This window comes from Microcebus murinus, chromosome 21 (genome assembly GCF_040939455.1).
Source record: "Microcebus murinus isolate Inina chromosome 21, M.murinus_Inina_mat1.0, whole genome shotgun sequence".
Taxonomy (NCBI): Eukaryota; Metazoa; Chordata; class Mammalia; order Primates; family Cheirogaleidae; genus Microcebus; species Microcebus murinus.
In genome coordinates, this window is record NC_134124.1 from 215,432 (window position 1) to 234,519 (window position 19,088).

The 19,088-nt window shown below is 62.8% G+C and overlaps 5 pseudogenes; all 5 read left to right on the forward strand.

Moving 5' to 3' along the window:
- The first annotated feature begins 294 nt into the window (after positions 1-294).
- Positions 295-413, forward strand: LOC142863317 (uncharacterized; annotated as a pseudogene).
- Positions 414-4,169: 3,756 nt separating this feature from the next.
- On the forward strand, positions 4,170-4,288 carry LOC142863318 (uncharacterized; annotated as a pseudogene).
- A 3,772-nt stretch (positions 4,289-8,060) lies between these two features.
- Positions 8,061-8,179, forward strand: LOC142863319 (uncharacterized; annotated as a pseudogene).
- Positions 8,180-11,953: 3,774 nt separating this feature from the next.
- Positions 11,954-12,072, forward strand: LOC142863320 (uncharacterized; annotated as a pseudogene).
- A 3,759-nt stretch (positions 12,073-15,831) lies between these two features.
- Positions 15,832-15,950, forward strand: LOC142863321 (uncharacterized; annotated as a pseudogene).
- The last annotated feature ends 3,138 nt before the right edge of the window (positions 15,951-19,088 follow it).

Genomic DNA, 19,088 nt, shown 5'->3' on the forward strand with positions numbered 1-19,088 from the left:
TGAAGGAGGCCGGGCGAGGAGACGAGGGGGGCTGGGAGGGCTCCACCTTGGCTAGTCCAACCGTGGAGGCGCATCTTGTGTGAGTGTGAGTGAGTGTGAGTGTGTGTGTGTGTGTATAGAGAGACAGCCCCCGCCCCGCCCCGCCCCGCCCCGCCCCGCCCATCACCCTCGTCCCTGGGAGCCCGCGGGACCCGGCCGGCGAACTCAACCGGCCCGGCCCGGCGCGGGAGGCGGCGGCGGGGAAGCCCAGAGAGGCTCGGCTTCTTGAGCGGGGCAGGGGCGCCCTCCGCCGCCGTCTAGGGCCACACCACCCTGAACGCCCCCGATCTCGTCTGGTCTGGGAAGCTAAGCAGGGTCGGGCCCGGTTAGTACTTGGATGGGAGACCGCCTGGGAATACCGGGTGCCACAGGCTGCTGCTTTTTTTTTTTTTTTTTTTTGTCCCCTTTCTGGGAGCGCGGCGGCGGCCCGGGGTGGGGGTCACCCCCACCCTCAGCGCCCGCGCGGTGCCTGGCGCCCCAGCCCGCACCGTGGGGCCTCCTCTTGTCCCAAGCCGCGACACCGCCGCCACGCGGCAGCATGCGTGGCATCTGGACTGTCAGGTCTCAGACCAAAGGTCTGCTCTGTGGGAACCGACACGCTGGAGGAAACCTTGAGAGTCTGAGAGGGGAGGGAGTTCCAGAGGAAGGCCAGGATGTCATTTTGAGGGAGTATGTGACCAGAACTCGTCCCGTTGCTTTTGGGGTTCTATGGGCTACACGCAGGAATCTTTGGTGGTGGCACCTGATGTTGGGGGATCCGGAGTCACACCCAGACCTGCTCCACAGGCCTCCTTTTACTTTTCTCTTCGGATTCATTATTTTTAAAAAGTGTCTCTTACCTCTAGGATTGCATTTTCTTTTCTCTCTCTCTTCAAGCAGATGATGGGAGTACAAGTATTCAGGTGACATGTGTTGCCCGTGCCCCCCTCCTCCCTGCGTTCTTTTTTTTTTTTTTTTTTTTGAGACAGAGTCTCGTTTTGCTGCCCAGGCTAGAGTGAGTGCCATGGCGTCAGCCTAGCTCACAGCAACCTCAATCTCCGGGCTCAAGCAATCCTGCTGCCTCAGCCTCCCGAGTAGTTGGGACTACAGGCATGCACCACCACGCCCGGCTGTGTTTTTCTATATATATTAGTTGGCCAATTAATTTCTTTCTATTTTTAGTAGAGACGGGGTCTCGCTCTTGCTCAGGCTGGTTTCGAACTCCTGACCTGGAGCAATCCGCCCGCCTCGGCCTCCCAGAGAGCTAGGATTACAGGCGTGAGCCACCGCGCCCGGCCCCCCCTGTGTTCTTATTCATATACCTCTCATGTTGTTCCAGCGTATTGTGGGGGTACCAATGTTAAGGTCGGGTGCCTTGCCCTCTCCAAGCCTCCCCCCTCGGGTCAGAGCTTCAAGTGCGCCCATCCCCCAGTCGGTGCGCACCCACCCCATGCCTAATGGATGTGTATGCCCCTCCCCTCCCCCCACCCGCCCGACACCCACCCGATGAAGGTGATTCCTCTCTGTCCACTTAGGCGTCCATCCGTTCGTACCAATTTGCTGGTGAGCGCGCTCACGTGGTGCTCGTGTGTCCATTCTTGGGATACCTGGCCTACTGGAACGGGTTCCAGCTCTGGCCAGGAGAACACGAGAGGCGCCCTCTCACCGCTGCTCCTCACAGCCGAATGGCACTCCGTGGTGTCCACGCGCCACATTTTATTGATGCACTCCTGGATGGATGGGCACTCGGGTCGCTTCCACGTCTTTGCGATTGTGAATTGTGCCCTAACTGTCACCCTAACCCTTACCCAGCCCGTCTCCTCTGCCCCTGCCTGACGCACTCCTCCCCGGCCAGGCCCGTCACTGTCCTGGGCCCCCGCCTGACCGGCTCCTCCCCGCCCGGCCTGTCACCGTCCTCTGCCCCTGCCTGACATGCTCCTTCCCGCCCGCCCGGCCTCTCACCGTCCTGGGCCCCTGCCTGACCGGCTCCTCCGTCGCCTGGGCCTTCCAAGGGCTTGGTGTGGACGCTGCTTCCAGGAAGCCCACCAGAAACCCGGCAGCAGGGTGGCCGCAGCAGTCTCCAGCAGCCGTCCCTAAGTCGCGTGAGTGCGGGGGACGTGCCCCCGCTGTGCCGCGGGGGCCCAGCCTGGTGTCTTCCCTGAGGCCCTGCGGCTGCCGGCTGGGCTGCCGCTCCCCGCAAGGGGAGAGCCGCGGAGGTGGGGACCGCCTCCTGATGGGGACGTACACGCAGCTCTCCACGTCGGATTCCGGGGCTCTCTGTCCTGCCCGAAGGCCCAGCTGGCCTGCGGGTCCTTAGAGTGGCAAAAACATCCGAAAACTGAGATTGAGGGTCCGGTGGGTGTCTGCACTTTTGTGCTGGGCACCCCAGGGAGGCCCGGGGGCTGGCTGGACAACGTGGTCTGCTGGGCGGGGGGGTTGGAGGAGCAACTGATGCCCTTTGCACTTTGGGTAGCAAGAGTCTGAGGTGTCTCTGAGCCCTGTGCCCTGTGGGGGGGGGGCGGGGGGGGAGGAGGAGGAGGAGGAGGAGGAGGTGGGAAGGGCCGGGGCCTGCAGTCCTGTTCCCGGGGTGGCACGGCAAGTGGCTTCTTCCACAGGCTGCTTGGCCTGGGCTCCCTGCACCTGGGCCTTTGGAGGACCGGCCCTGTGCTTGCCAACACTTCCTGCAGGGACCCAGAGCTGGGAGGTGGCATCTCTCAGCCCTGGGTCGGGCAGAGCCCCAGCGGGCCATGCCCACAACCTCTCTCAGCACCGGTCCCCCAGAAGGCTCCTTTGGGACCAGGATTCTCTTGCGGTGACTCTTTAAGGTCTGGCCCCTGGATGGAGGGGCACCAGGAGTAGAGGAGCAGGAAGGGGAAGGGGGTGGCCATGCGAGGGGACACTTTGAGGCCGAGTCCCAGCTTCAGCCTGATCCTCCTGGGAACCCCGCTCTGAGACAAGGAGCCGGGCTTCGCATTCCCACAGCAGCCAGTCGTGGGCTGAGGACACCTGGGGCGTTGGGAACTTTCTGGCTTCTCCTTGGTTTAACGTCTAGAGCTGCTTGTGAATCGCGCCGCCACACACACCCGAGCGCAGGTGTCTTCCGCACAGACTGCGGGCCTCGCTCTTCTGAACGCCGCTAGCTCACCACCCACCCACGGGTGAACCTGGTCAGGGTGCTTTCTCTAAGGGGCAGACTCTTTTCCGGGCGGGCTACCGGTGTCTCTGTTTGCTCGTTTCTTTCTTCCATTTCGGGAAAGTCTTCCTTGCTGGGTGTGGAAATCTCCTATGCCTTCCCTCGCCTATTCTGTCAGCTTTCAAATTCTCTTTCAGTTGCCACCCTCACAGATGGATTAGGAAACTCTTTCCGGTGCACTCATTAGTGAAATGACCTCCAGGAAGCTGGAATCCAATATCTAATGGCCGATTTTTAGCGAGTCCACACGCCAGGGTGGTCGGGGTCCAATGCAGCCCCGGCCAGGCCCAGGCCCCTTGGACTGGGCCACAGGAGGACACGGAGGAGGGTCCCGGCCCCCACGAAGCGGTGCCGGCAGTTCTCCACGGGCTTGGGCGTTTTCCAGAGGTAGGAGATGGAGGGGACTGATTTCTTCAGCGCCCCCCAAACCACGCCACCCCACCCCACCCATGGGACACATCCCCAGAGAGAGACGCCCCATACACTGGCTGTGCCCCAGCCCTGGCCCGGGGGAATAGGCGGCAGCCCACCCACAGGGCTAGGGGGCGGGCGCAGCTGAAAGGGGTTGTGGGGGAGGGCGGCCCCTGGCTGGGGTCAAAGGGCGAGCGTCCCGCGCGTGCGCAGTCAGCGGCAGGCAGCGACGCGCTGGGGGTGGGCAGCGGGTAGGTGAAGGAGGCCGGGCGAGGAGACGAGGGGGGCTGGGAGGGCTCCACCTTGGCGAGTCCAGCCGTGGAGGCGCATCTTGTGTGGGTGTGAGTGAGTGTGAGTGTGTGTGTGTGTGTGTATAGAGAGACAGCCCCCGCCCCGCCCCGCCCCGCCCCGCCCATCACCCCCGTCCCTGGGAGCCCGCGGGACCCGGCCGGGGAACTCAACCGGCCCGGCCCGGCGCGGGAGGCGGCGGCGGGGAAGCCCAGAGAGGCTCGGCTTCTTGAGCGGGGCAGGGGCGCCCTCCGCCGCCGTCTAGGGCCACACCACCCTGAACGCCCCCGATCTCGTCTGGTCTGGGAAGCTAAGCAGGGTCGGGCCCGGTTAGTACTTGGATGGGAGACCGCCTGGGAATACCGGGTGCCACAGGCTGCTGCTTTTTTTTTTTTTTTTTTTTTTTGGCCTCTTGTTCTGTCCCCTTTCTGGGAGCGCGGCGGCGGCCCGGGGTGGGGGTCACCCCCACCCTCAGCGCCCGCGCGGTGCCTGGCGCCCCAGCCCGCACCGTGGGGCCTCCTCTTGTCCCAAGCCCCGACACCGCCGCTACGCGGCAGCATGCGTGGCATCTGGACTGTCAGGTCTCAGACCAAAGGTCTGCTCTGTGGGAACCGACACGCTGGAGGAAACCTTGAGAGTCTGAGAGGGGAGGGAGTTCCAGAAGAAGGCCAGGATGTCATTTTGAGGGAGTATGTGACCAGAACTCGTCCCGTTGCTTTTGGGGTTCTATGGGCTACACGCAGGAATCTTTGGTGGTGGCACCTGATGTTGGGGGATCCGGAGTCACACCCAGACCTGCTCCACAGGCCTCCTTTTACTTTTCTCTTCGGATTCATTATTTTTAAAAAGTGTCTCTTACCTCTAGGATTGCATTTTCTTTTCTCTCTCTCTTCAAGCAGATGATGGGAGTACAAGTATTCAGGTGACATGTCACGCCCGTGCCCCCCTCCCCCCTGCGTTCTTTTTTTTTTTTTTTTTTTTGAGACAGAGTCTCGTTTTGCTGCCCAGGCTAGAGTGAGTGCCATGGCGTCAGCCTAGCTCACAGCAACCTCAATCTCCGGGCTCAAGCAATCCTGCTGCCTCAGCCTCCCGAGTAGTTGGGACTACAGGCATGCACCACCACGCCCGGCTGTGTTTTTCTATATATATTAGTTGGCCAATTAATTTCTTTCTATTTTTAGTAGAGACGGGGTCTCGCTCTTGCTCAGGCTGGTTTCGAACTCCTGACCTGGAGCAATCCGCCCGCCTCGGCCTCCCAGAGAGCTAGGATTACAGGCGTGAGCCACCGCGCCCGGCCCCCCCTGTGTTCTTATTCATATACCTCTCATGTTGTTCCAGCGTATTGTGGGGGTACCAATGTTAAGGTCGGGTGCCTTGCCCTCTCCAAGCCTCCCCCCTCGGGTCAGAGCTTCAAGTGCGCCCATCCCCCAGTCGGTGCGCACCCACCCCATGCCTAATGGATGTGTATGCCCCTCCCCTCCCCCCACCCGCCCGACACCCACCCGATGAAGGTGATTCCTCTCTGTCCACTTAGGCGTCCATCCGTTCGTACCAATTTGCTGGTGAGCGCGCTCACGTGGTGCTCGTGTGTCCATTCTTGGGATACCTGGCCTACTGGAACGGGTTCCAGCTCTGGCCAGGAGAACACGAGAGGCGCCCTCTCACCGCTGCTCCTCACAGCCGAATGGCACTCCGTGGTGTCCACGCGCCACATTTTATTGATGCACTCCTGGATGGATGGGCACTCGGGTCGCTTCCACGTCTTTGCGATTGTGAATTGTGCCCTAACTGTCACCCTAACCCTTACCCAGCCCGTCTCCTCTGCCCCTGCCTGACGCACTCCTCCCCGGCCAGGCCCGTCACTGTCCTGGGCCCCCGCCTGACCGGCTCCTCCCCGCCCGGCCTGTCACCGTCCTCTGCCCCTGCCTGACATGCTCCTTCCCGCCCGCCCGGCCTCTCACCGTCCTGGGCCCCTGCCTGACCGGCTCCTCCGTCGCCTGGGCCTTCCAAGGGCTTGGTGTGGACGCTGCTTCCAGGAAGCCCACCAGAAACCCGGCAGCAGGGTGGCCGCAGCAGTCTCCAGCAGCCGTCCCTAAGTCGCGTGAGTGCGGGGGACGTGCCCCCGCTGTGCCGCGGGGGCCCAGCCTGGTGTCTTCCCTGAGGCCCTGCGGCTGCCGGCTGGGCTGCCGCTCCCCGCAAGGGGAGAGCCGCGGAGGTGGGGACCGCCTCCTGATGGGGACGTACACGCAGCTCTCCACGTCGGATTCCGGGGCTCTCTGTCCTGCCCGAAGGCCCAGCTGGCCTGCGGGTCCTTAGAGTGGCAAAAACATCCGAAAACTGAGATTGAGGGTCCGGTGGGTGTCTGCACTTTTGTGCTGGGCACCCCAGGGAGGCCCGGGGGCTGGCTGGACAACGTGGTCTGCTGGGCGGGGGGGTTGGAGGAGCAACTGATGCCCTTTGCACTTTGGGTAGCAAGAGTCTGAGGTGTCTCTGAGCCCTGTGCCCTGTGGGGGGGGGGCGGGGGGGGAGGAGGAGGAGGAGGAGGAGGAGGTGGGAAGGGCCGGGGCCTGCAGTCCTGTTCCCGGGGTGGCACGGCAAGTGGCTTCTTCCACAGGCTGCTTGGCCTGGGCTCCCTGCACCTGGGCCTTTGGAGGACCGGCCCTGTGCTTGCCAACACTTCCTGCAGGGACCCAGAGCTGGGAGGTGGCATCTCTCAGCCCTGGGTCGGGCAGAGCCCCAGCGGGCCATGCCCACAACCTCTCTCAGCACCGGTCCCCCAGAAGGCTCCTTTGGGACCAGGATTCTCTTGCGGTGACTCTTTAAGGTCTGGCCCCTGGATGGAGGGGCACCAGGAGTAGAGGAGCAGGAAGGGGAAGGGGGTGGCCATGCGAGGGGACACTTTGAGGCCGAGTCCCAGCTTCAGCCTGATCCTCCTGGGAACCCCGCTCTGAGACAAGGAGCCGGGCTTCGCATTCCCACAGCAGCCAGTCGTGGGCTGAGGACACCTGGGGCGTTGGGAACTTTCTGGCTTCTCCTTGGTTTAACGTCTAGAGCTGCTTGTGAATCGCGCCGCCACACACACCCGAGCGCAGGTGTCTTCCGCACAGACTGCGGGCCTCGCTCTTCTGAACGCCGCTAGCTCACCACCCACCCACGGGTGAACCTGGTCAGGGTGCTTTCTCTAAGGGGCAGACTCTTTTCCGGGCGGGCTACCGGTGTCTCTGTTTGCTCGTTTCTTTCTTCCATTTCGGGAAAGTCTTCCTTGCTGGGTGTGGAAATCTCCTATGCCTTCCCTCGCCTATTCTGTCAGCTTTCAAATTCTCTTTCAGTTGCCACCCTCACAGATGGATTAGGAAACTCTTTCCGGTGCACTCATTAGTGAAATGACCTCCAGGAAGCTGGAATCCAATATCTAATGGCCGATTTTTAGCGAGTCCACACGCCAGGGTGGTCGGGGTCCAATGCAGCCCCGGCCAGGCCCAGGCCCCTTGGACTGGGCCACAGGAGGACACGGAGGAGGGTCCCGGCCCCCACGAAGCGGTGCCGGCAGTTCTCCACGGGCTTGGGCGTTTTCCAGAGGTAGGAGATGGAGGGGACTGATTTCTTCAGCGCCCCCCAAACCACGCCACCCCACCCCACCCATGGGACACATCCCCAGAGAGAGACGCCCCATACACTGGCTGTGCCCCAGCCCTGGCCCGGGGGAATAGGCGGCAGCCCACCCACAGGGCTAGGGGGCGGGCGCAGCTGAAAGGGGTTGTGGGGGAGGGCGGCCCCTGGCTGGGGTCAAAGGGCGAGCGTCCCGCGCGTGCGCAGTCAGCGGCAGGCAGCGACGCGCTGGGGGTGGGCAGCGGGTAGGTGAAGGAGGCCGGGCGAGGAGACGAGGGGGGCTGGGAGGGCTCCACCTTGGCGAGTCCAGCCGTGGAGGCGCATCTTGTGTGGGTGTGAGTGAGTGTGAGTGTGTGTGTGTGTGTGTATAGAGAGACAGCCCCCGCCCCGCCCCGCCCCGCCCCGCCCATCACCCCCGTCCCTGGGAGCCCGCGGGACCCGGCCGGGGAACTCAACCGGCCCGGCCCGGCGCGGGAGGCGGCGGCGGGGAAGCCCAGAGAGGCTCGGCTTCTTGAGCGGGGCAGGGGCGCCCTCCGCCGCCGTCTAGGGCCACACCACCCTGAACGCCCCCGATCTCGTCTGGTCTGGGAAGCTAAGCAGGGTCGGGCCCGGTTAGTACTTGGATGGGAGACCGCCTGGGAATACCGGGTGCCACAGGCTGCTGCTTTTTTTTTTTTTTTTTTTTTTTGGCCTCTTGTTCTGTCCCCTTTCTGGGAGCGCGGCGGCGGCCCGGGGTGGGGGTCACCCCCACCCTCAGCGCCCGCGCGGTGCCTGGCGCCCCAGCCCGCACCGTGGGGCCTCCTCTTGTCCCAAGCCCCGACACCGCCGCTACGCGGCAGCATGCGTGGCATCTGGACTGTCAGGTCTCAGACCAAAGGTCTGCTCTGTGGGAACCGACACGCTGGAGGAAACCTTGAGAGTCTGAGAGGGGAGGGAGTTCCAGAAGAAGGCCAGGATGTCATTTTGAGGGAGTATGTGACCAGAACTCGTCCCGTTGCTTTTGGGGTTCTATGGGCTACACGCAGGAATCTTTGGTGGTGGCACCTGATGTTGGGGGATCCGGAGTCACACCCAGACCTGCTCCACAGGCCTCCTTTTACTTTTCTCTTCGGATTCATTATTTTTAAAAAGTGTCTCTTACCTCTAGGATTGCATTTTCTTTTCTCTCTCTCTTCAAGCAGATGATGGGAGTACAAGTATTCAGGTGACATGTCACGCCCGTGCCCCCCTCCCCCCTGCGTTCTTTTTTTTTTTTTTTTTTTTGAGACAGAGTCTCGTTTTGCTGCCCAGGCTAGAGTGAGTGCCATGGCGTCAGCCTAGCTCACAGCAACCTCAATCTCCGGGCTCAAGCAATCCTGCTGCCTCAGCCTCCCGAGTAGTTGGGACTACAGGCATGCACCACCACGCCCGGCTGTGTTTTTCTATATATATTAGTTGGCCAATTAATTTCTTTCTATTTTTAGTAGAGACGGGGTCTCGCTCTTGCTCAGGCTGGTTTCGAACTCCTGACCTGGAGCAATCCGCCCGCCTCGGCCTCCCAGAGAGCTAGGATTACAGGCGTGAGCCACCGCGCCCGGCCCCCCCTGTGTTCTTATTCATATACCTCTCATGTTGTTCCAGCGTATTGTGGGGGTACCAATGTTAAGGTCGGGTGCCTTGCCCTCTCCAAGCCTCCCCCCTCGGGTCAGAGCTTCAAGTGCGCCCATCCCCCAGTCGGTGCGCACCCACCCCATGCCTAATGGATGTGTATGCCCCTCCCCTCCCCCCACCCGCCCGACACCCACCCGATGAAGGTGATTCCTCTCTGTCCACTTAGGCGTCCATCCGTTCGTACCAATTTGCTGGTGAGCGCGCTCACGTGGTGCTCGTGTGTCCATTCTTGGGATACCTGGCCTACTGGAACGGGTTCCAGCTCTGGCCAGGAGAACACGAGAGGCGCCCTCTCACCGCTGCTCCTCACAGCCGAATGGCACTCCGTGGTGTCCACGCGCCACATTTTATTGATGCACTCCTGGATGGATGGGCACTCGGGTCGCTTCCACGTCTTTGCGATTGTGAATTGTGCCCTAACTGTCACCCTAACCCTTACCCAGCCCGTCTCCTCTGCCCCTGCCTGACGCACTCCTCCCCGGCCAGGCCCGTCACTGTCCTGGGCCCCCGCCTGACCGGCTCCTCCCCGCCCGGCCTGTCACCGTCCTCTGCCCCTGCCTGACATGCTCCTTCCCGCCCGCCCGGCCTCTCACCGTCCTGGGCCCCTGCCTGACCGGCTCCTCCGTCGCCTGGGCCTTCCAAGGGCTTGGTGTGGACGCTGCTTCCAGGAAGCCCACCAGAAACCCGGCAGCAGGGTGGCCGCAGCAGTCTCCAGCAGCCGTCCCTAAGTCGCGTGAGTGCGGGGGACGTGCCCCCGCTGTGCCGCGGGGGCCCAGCCTGGTGTCTTCCCTGAGGCCCTGCGGCTGCCGGCTGGGCTGCCGCTCCCCGCAAGGGGAGAGCCGCGGAGGTGGGGACCGCCTCCTGATGGGGACGTACACGCAGCTCTCCACGTCGGATTCCGGGGCTCTCTGTCCTGCCCGAAGGCCCAGCTGGCCTGCGGGTCCTTAGAGTGGCAAAAACATCCGAAAACTGAGATTGAGGGTCCGGTGGGTGTCTGCACTTTTGTGCTGGGCACCCCAGGGAGGCCCGGGGGCTGGCTGGACAACGTGGTCTGCTGGGCGGGGGGGTTGGAGGAGCAACTGATGCCCTTTGCACTTTGGGTAGCAAGAGTCTGAGGTGTCTCTGAGCCCTGTGCCCTGTGGGGGGGGGCGGGGGGGGAGGAGGAGGAGGAGGAGGAGGAGGTGGGAAGGGCCGGGGCCTGCAGTCCTGTTCCCGGGGTAGCACGGCAAGTGGCTTCTTCCACAGGCTGCTTGGCCTGGGCTCCCTGCACCTGGGCCTTTGGAGGACCGGCCCTGTGCTTGCCAACACTTCCTGCAGGGACCCAGAGCTGGGAGGTGGCATCTCTCAGCCCTGGGTCGGGCAGAGCCCCAGCGGGCCATGCCCACAACCTCTCTCAGCACCGGTCCCCCAGAAGGCTCCTTTGGGACCAGGATTCTCTTGCGGTGACTCTTTAAGGTCTGGCCCCTGGATGGAGGGGCACCAGGAGTAGAGGAGCAGGAAGGGGAAGGGGGTGGCCATGCGAGGGGACACTTTGAGGCCGAGTCCCAGCTTCAGCCTGATCCTCCTGGGAACCCCGCTCTGAGACAAGGAGCCGGGCTTCGCATTCCCACAGCAGCCAGTCGTGGGCTGAGGACACCTGGGGCGTTGGGAACTCCCTGGCTTCTCCTTGGTTTAACGTCTAGAGCTGCTTGTGAATCGCGCCGCCACACACACCCGAGCGCAGGTGTCTTCCGCACAGACTGCGGGCCTCGCTCTTCTGAACGCCGCTAGCTCGCCACCCACCCACGGGTGAACCTGGTCAGGGTGCTTTCTCTAAGGGGCAGACTCTTTTCCGGGCGGGCTACCGGTGTCTCTGTTTGCTCGTTTCTTTCTTCCATTTCGGGAAAGTCTTCCTTGCTGGGTGTGGAAATCTCCTATGCCTTCCCTCGCCTATTCTGTCAGCTTTCAAATTCTCTTTCAGTTGCCACCCTCACAGATGGATTAGGAAACTCTTTCCGGTGCACTCATTAGTGAAATGACCTCCAGGAAGCTGGAATCCAATATCTAATGGCCGATTTTTAGCGAGTCCACACGCCAGGGTGGTCGGGGTCCAATGCAGCCCCGGCCAGGCCCAGGCCCCTTGGACTGGGCCACAGGAGGACACGGAGGAGGGTCCCGGCCCCCACGAAGCGGTGCCGGCAGTTCTCCACGGGCTTGGGCGTTTTCCAGAGGTAGCAGATGGAGGGGACTGATTTCTTCAGCGCCCCCCAAACCACGCCACCCCACCCCACCCATGGGACACATCCCCAGAGAGAGACGCCCCATACACTGGCTGTGCCCCAGCCCTGGCCCGGGGGAATAGGCGGCAGCCCACCCACAGGGCTAGGGGGCGGGCGCAGCTGAAAGGGGTTGTGGGGGAGGGCGGCCCCTGGCTGGGGTCAAAGGGCGAGCGTCCCGCGCGTGCGCAGTCAGCGGCAGGCAGCGACGCGCTGGGGGTGGGCAGCGGGTAGGTGAAGGAGGCCGGGCGAGGAGACGAGGGGGGCTGGGAGGGCTCCACCTTGGCTAGTCCAACCGTGGAGGCGCATCTTGTGTGAGTGTGAGTGAGTGTGAGTGTGTGTGTGTGTGTATAGAGAGACAGCCCCCGCCCCGCCCCGCCCCGCCCCGCCCCGCCCATCACCCTCGTCCCTGGGAGCCCGCGGGACCCGGCCGGCGAACTCAACCGGCCCGGCCCGGCGCGGGAGGCGGCGGCGGGGAAGCCCAGAGAGGCTCGGCTTCTTGAGCGGGGCAGGGGCGCCCTCCGCCGCCGTCTAGGGCCACACCACCCTGAACGCCCCCGATCTCGTCTGGTCTGGGAAGCTAAGCAGGGTCGGGCCCGGTTAGTACTTGGATGGGAGACCGCCTGGGAATACCGGGTGCCACAGGCTGCTGCTTTTTTTTTTTTTTTTTTTTTGTCCCCTTTCTGGGAGCGCGGCGGCGGCCCGGGGTGGGGGTCACCCCCACCCTCAGCGCCCGCGCGGTGCCTGGCGCCCCAGCCCGCACCGTGGGGCCTCCTCTTGTCCCAAGCCCCGACACCGCCGCTACGCGGCAGCATGCGTGGCATCTGGACTGTCAGGTCTCAGACCAAAGGTCTGCTCTGTGGGAACCGACACGCTGGAGGAAACCTTGAGAGTCTGAGAGGGGAGGGAGTTCCAGAAGAAGGCCAGGATGTCATTTTGAGGGAGTATGTGACCAGAACTCGTCCCGTTGCTTTTGGGGTTCTATGGGCTACACGCAGGAATCTTTGGTGGTGGCACCTGATGTTGGGGGATCCGGAGTCACACCCAGACCTGCTCCACAGGCCTCCTTTTACTTTTCTCTTCGGATTCATTATTTTTAAAAAGTGTCTCTTACCTCTAGGATTGCATTTTCTTTTCTCTCTCTCTTCAAGCAGATGATGGGAGTACAAGTATTCAGGTGACATGTCACGCCCGTGCCCCCCTCCCCCCTGCGTTCTTTTTTTTTTTTTTTTTTTTGAGACAGAGTCTCGTTTTGCTGCCCAGGCTAGAGTGAGTGCCATGGCGTCAGCCTAGCTCACAGCAACCTCAATCTCCGGGCTCAAGCAATCCTGCTGCCTCAGCCTCCCGAGTAGTTGGGACTACAGGCATGCACCACCACGCCCGGCTGTGTTTTTCTATATATATTAGTTGGCCAATTAATTTCTTTCTATTTTTAGTAGAGACGGGGTCTCGCTCTTGCTCAGGCTGGTTTCGAACTCCTGACCTGGAGCAATCCGCCCGCCTCGGCCTCCCAGAGAGCTAGGATTACAGGCGTGAGCCACCGCGCCCGGCCCCCCCTGTGTTCTTATTCATATACCTCTCATGTTGTTCCAGCGTATTGTGGGGGTACCAATGTTAAGGTCGGGTGCCTTGCCCTCTCCAAGCCTCCCCCCTCGGGTCAGAGCTTCAAGTGCGCCCATCCCCCAGTCGGTGCGCACCCACCCCATGCCTAATGGATGTGTATGCCCCTCCCCTCCCCCCACCCGCCCGACACCCACCCGATGAAGGTGATTCCTCTCTGTCCACTTAGGCGTCCATCCGTTCGTACCAATTTGCTGGTGAGCGCGCTCACGTGGTGCTCGTGTGTCCATTCTTGGGATACCTGGCCTACTGGAACGGGTTCCAGCTCTGGCCAGGAGAACACGAGAGGCGCCCTCTCACCGCTGCTCCTCACAGCCGAATGGCACTCCGTGGTGTCCACGCGCCACATTTTATTGATGCACTCCTGGATGGATGGGCACTCGGGTCGCTTCCACGTCTTTGCGATTGTGAATTGTGCCCTAACTGTCACCCTAACCCTTACCCAGCCCGTCTCCTCTGCCCCTGCCTGACGCACTCCTCCCCGGCCAGGCCCGTCACTGTCCTGGGCCCCCGCCTGACCGGCTCCTCCCCGCCCGGCCTGTCACCGTCCTCTGCCCCTGCCTGACATGCTCCTTCCCGCCCGCCCGGCCTCTCACCGTCCTGGGCCCCTGCCTGACCGGCTCCTCCGTCGCCTGGGCCTTCCAAGGGCTTGGTGTGGACGCTGCTTCCAGGAAGCCCACCAGAAACCCGGCAGCAGGGTGGCCGCAGCAGTCTCCAGCAGCCGTCCCTAAGTCGCGTGAGTGCGGGGGACGTGCCCCCGCTGTGCCGCGGGGGCCCAGCCTGGTGTCTTCCCTGAGGCCCTGCGGCTGCCGGCTGGGCTGCCGCTCCCCGCAAGGGGAGAGCCGCGGAGGTGGGGACCGCCTCCTGATGGGGACGTACACGCAGCTCTCCACGTCGGATTCCGGGGCTCTCTGTCCTGCCCGAAGGCCCAGCTGGCCTGCGGGTCCTTAGAGTGGCAAAAACATCCGAAAACTGAGATTGAGGGTCCGGTGGGTGTCTGCACTTTTGTGCTGGGCACCCCAGGGAGGCCCGGGGGCTGGCTGGACAACGTGGTCTGCTGGGCGGGGGGGTTGGAGGAGCAACTGATGCCCTTTGCACTTTGGGTAGCAAGAGTCTGAGGTGTCTCTGAGCCCTGTGCCCTGTGGGGGGGGGCGGGGGGGGAGGAGGAGGAGGAGGAGGAGGAGGTGGGAAGGGCCGGGGCCTGCAGTCCTGTTCCCGGGGTGGCACGGCAAGTGGCTTCTTCCACAGGCTGCTTGGCCTGGGCTCCCTGCACCTGGGCCTTTGGAGGACCGGCCCTGTGCTTGCCAACACTTCCTGCAGGGACCCAGAGCTGGGAGGTGGCATCTCTCAGCCCTGGGTCGGGCAGAGCCCCAGCGGGCCATGCCCACAACCTCTCTCAGCACCGGTCCCCCAGAAGGCTCCTTTGGGACCAGGATTCTCTTGCGGTGACTCTTTAAGGTCTGGCCCCTGGATGGAGGGGCACCAGGAGTAGAGGAGCAGGAAGGGGAAGGGGGTGGCCATGCGAGGGGACACTTTGAGGCCGAGTCCCAGCTTCAGCCTGATCCTCCTGGGAACCCCGCTCTGAGACAAGGAGCCGGGCTTCGCATTCCCACAGCAGCCAGTCGTGGGCTGAGGACACCTGGGGCGTTGGGAACTCCCTGGCTTCTCCTTGGTTTAACGTCTAGAGCTGCTTGTGAATCGCGCCGCCACACACACCCGAGCGCAGGTGTCTTCCGCACAGACTGCGGGCCTCGCTCTTCTGAACGCCGCTAGCTCGCCACCCACCCACGGGTGAACCTGGTCAGGGTGCTTTCTCTAAGGGGCAGACTCTTTTCCGGGCGGGCTACCGGTGTCTCTGTTTGCTCGTTTCTTTCTTCCATTTCGGGAAAGTCTTCCTTGCTGGGTGTGGAAATCTCCTATGCCTTCCCTCGCCTATTCTGTCAGCTTTAAAATTCTCTTTCAGTTGCCACCCTCACAGATGGATTAGGAAACTCTTTCCAGTGCACTCATTAGTGAAATGACCTCCAGGAAGCTGGAATCCAATATCTAATGGCCGATTTTTAGCGAGTCCACACGCCAGGGTGGTCGGGGTCCAATGCAGCCCCGGCCAGGCCCAGGCCCCTTGGACTGGGCCACAGGAGGACACGGAGGAGGGTCCCGGCCCCCACGAAGCGGTGCCGGCAGTTCTCCACGGGCTTGGGCGTTTTCCAGAGGTAGCAGATGGAGGGGACTGATTTCTTCAGCGCCCCCCAAACCACGCCACCCCACCCCACCCATGGGACACATCCCCAGAGAGAGACGCCCCATACACTGGCTGTGCCCCAGCCCTGGCCCGGGGGAATAGGCGGCAGCCCACCCACAGGGCTAGGGGGCGGGCGCAGCTGAAAGGGGTTGTGGGGGAGGGCGGCCCCTGGCTGGGGTCAAAGGGCGAGCGTCCCGCGCGTGCGCAGTCAGCGGCAGGCAGCGACGCGCTGGGGGTGGGCAGCGGGTAGGTGAAGGAGGCCGGGCGAGGAGACGAGGGGGGCTGGGAGGGCTCCACCTTGGCTAGTCCAACCGTGGAGGCGCATCTTGTGTGAGTGTGAGTGAGTGTGAGTGTGTGTGTGTGTGTATAGAGAGACAGCCCCCGCCCCGCCCCGCCCCGCCCCGCCCCGCCCATCACCCTCGTCCCTGGGAGCCCGCGGGACCCGGCCGGCGAACTCAACCGGCCCGGCCCGGCGCGGGAGGCGGCGGCGGGGAAGCCCAGAGAGGCTCGGCTTCTTGAGCGGGGCAGGGGCGCCCTCCGCCGCCGTCTAGGGCCACACCACCCTGAACGCCCCCGATCTCGTCTGGTCTGGGAAGCTAAGCAGGGTCGGGCCCGGTTAGTACTTGGATGGGAGACCGCCTGGGAATACCGGGTGCCACAGGCTGCTGCTTTTTTTTTTTTTTTTTTTTGTCCCCTTTCTGGGAGCGCGGCGGCGGCCCGGGGTGGGGGTCACCCCCACCCTCAGCGCCCGCGCGGTGCCTGGCGCCCCAGCCCGCACCGTGGGGCCTCCTCTTGTCCCAAGCCGCGACACCGCCGCCACGCGGCAGCATGCGTGGCATCTGGACTGTCAGGTCTCAGACCAAAGGTCTGCTCTGTGGGAACCGACACGCTGGAGGAAACCTTGAGAGTCTGAGAGGGGAGGGAGTTCCAGAGGAAGGCCAGGATGTCATTTTGAGGGAGTATGTGACCAGAACTCGTCCCGTTGCTTTTGGGGTTCTATGGGCTACACGCAGGAATCTTTGGTGGTGGCACCTGATGTTGGGGGATCCGGAGTCACACCCAGACCTGCTCCACAGGCCTCCTTTTACTTTTCTCTTCGGATTCATTATTTTTAAAAAGTGTCTCTTACCTCTAGGATTGCATTTTCTTTTCTCTCTCTCTTCAAGCAGATGATGGGAGTACAAGTATTCAGGTGACATGTGTTGCCCGTGCCCCCCTCCTCCCTGCGTTCTTTTTTTTTTTTTTTTTTTTGAGACAGAGTCTCGTTTTGCTGCCCAGGCTAGAGTGAGTGCCATGGCGTCAGCCTAGCTCACAGCAACCTCAATCTCCGGGCTCAAGCAATCCTGCTGCCTCAGCCTCCCGAGTAGTTGGGACTACAGGCATGCACCACCACGCCCGGCTGTGTTTTTCTATATATATTAGTTGGCCAATTAATTTCTTTCTATTTTTAGTAGAGACGGGGTCTCGCTCTTGCTCAGGCTGGTTTCGAACTCCTGACCTGGAGCAATCCGCCCGCCTCGGCCTCCCAGAGAGCTAGGATTACAGGCGTGAGCCACCGCGCCCGGCCCCCCCTGTGTTCTTATTCATATACCTCTCATGTTGTTCCAGCGTATTGTGGGGGTACCAATGTTAAGGTCGGGTGCCTTGCCCTCTCCAAGCCTCCCCCCTCGGGTCAGAGCTTCAAGTGCGCCCATCCCCCAGTCGGTGCGCACCCACCCCATGCCTAATGGATGTGTATGCCCCTCCCCTCCCCCCACCCGCCCGACACCCACCCGATGAAGGTGATTCCTCTCTGTCCACTTAGGCGTCCATCCGTTCGTACCAATTTGCTGGTGAGCGCGCTCACGTGGTGCTCGTGTGTCCATTCTTGGGATACCTGGCCTACTGGAACGGGTTCCAGCTCTGGCCAGGAGAACACGAGAGGCGCCCTCTCACCGCTGCTCCTCACAGCCGAATGGCACTCCGTGGTGTCCACGCGCCACATTTTATTGATGCACTCCTGGATGGATGGGCACTCGGGTCGCTTCCACGTCTTTGCGATTGTGAATTGTGCCCTAACTGTCACCCTAACCCTTACCCAGCCCGTCTCCTCTGCCCCTGCCTGACGCACTCCTCCCCGGCCAGGCCCGTCACTGTCCTGGGCCCCCGCCTGACCGGCTCCTCCCCGCCCGGCCTGTCACCGTCCTCTGCCCCTGCCTGACATGCTCCTTCCCGCCCGCCCGGCCTCTCACCGTCCTGGGCCCCTGCCTGACCGGCTCCTCCGTCGCCTGGGCCTTCCAAGGGCTTGGTGTGGACGCTGCTTCCAGGAAGCCCACCAGAAACCCGGCAGCAGGGTGGCCGCAGCAGTCTCCAGCAGCCGTCCCTAAGTCGCGTGAGTGCGGGGGACGTGCCCCCGCTGTGCCGCGGGGGCCCAGCCTGGTGTCTTCCCTGAGGCCCTGCGGCTGCCGGCTGGGCTGCCGCTCCCCGCAAGGGGAGAGCCGCGGAGGTGGGGACCGCCTCCTGATGGGGACGTACACGCAGCTCTCCACGTCGGATTCCGGGGCTCTCTGTCCTGCCCGAAGGCCCAGCTGGCCTGCGGGTCCTTAGAGTGGCAAAAACATCCGAAAACTGAGATTGAGGGTCCGGTGGGTGTCTGCACTTTTGTGCTGGGCACCCCAGGGAGGCCCGGGGGCTGGCTGGACAACGTGGTCTGCTGGGCGGGGGGGTTGGAGGAGCAACTGATGCCCTTTGCACTTTGGGTAGCAAGAGTCTGAGGTGTCTCTGAGCCCTGTGCCCTGTGGGGGGGGGGCGGGGGGGGAGGAGGAGGAGGAGGAGGAGGAGGTGGGAAGGGCCGGGGCCTGCAGTCCTGTTCCCGGGGTGGCACGGCAAGTGGCTTCTTCCACAGGCTGCTTGGCCTGGGCTCCCTGCACCTGGGCCTTTGGAGGACCGGCCCTGTGCTTGCCAACACTTCCTGCAGGGACCCAGAGCTGGGAGGTGGCATCTCTCAGCCCTGGGTCGGGCAGAGCCCCAGCGGGCCATGCCCACAACCTCTCTCAGCACCGGTCCCCCAGAAGGCTCCTTTGGGACCAGGATTCTCTTGCGGTGACTCTTTAAGGTCTGGCCCCTGGATGGAGGGGCACCAGGAGTAGAGGAGCAGGAAGGGGAAGGGGGTGGCCATGCGAGGGGACACTTTGAGGCCGAGTCCCAGCTTCAGCCTGATCCTCCTGGGAACCCCGCTCTGAGACAAGGAGCCGGGCTTCGCATTCCCACAGCAGCCAGTCGTGGGCTGAGGACACCTGGGGCGTTGGGAACTTTCTGGCTTCTCCTTGGTTTAACGTCTAGAGCTGCTTGTGAATCGCGCCGCCACACACACCCGAGCGCAGGTGTCTTCCGCACAGACTGCGGGCCTCGCTCTTCTGAACGCCGCTAGCTCACCACCCACCCACGGGTGAACCTGGTCAGGGTGCTTTCTCTAAGGGGCAGACTCTTTTCCGGGCGGGCTACCGGTGTCTCTGTTTGCTCGTTTCTTTCTTCCATTTCGGGAAAGTCTTCCTTGCTGGGTGTGGAAATCTCCTATGCCTTCCCTCGCCTATTCTGTCAGCTTTCAAATTCTCTTTCAGTTGCCACCCTCACAGATGGATTAGGAAACTCTTTCCGGTGCACTCATTAGTGAAATGACCTCCAGGAAGCTGGAATCCAATATCTAATGGCCGATTTTTAGCGAGTCCACACGCCAGGGTGGTCGGGGTCCAATGCAGCCCCGGCCAGGCCCAGGCCCCTTGGACTGGGCCACAGGAGGACACGGAGGAGGGTCCCGGCCCCC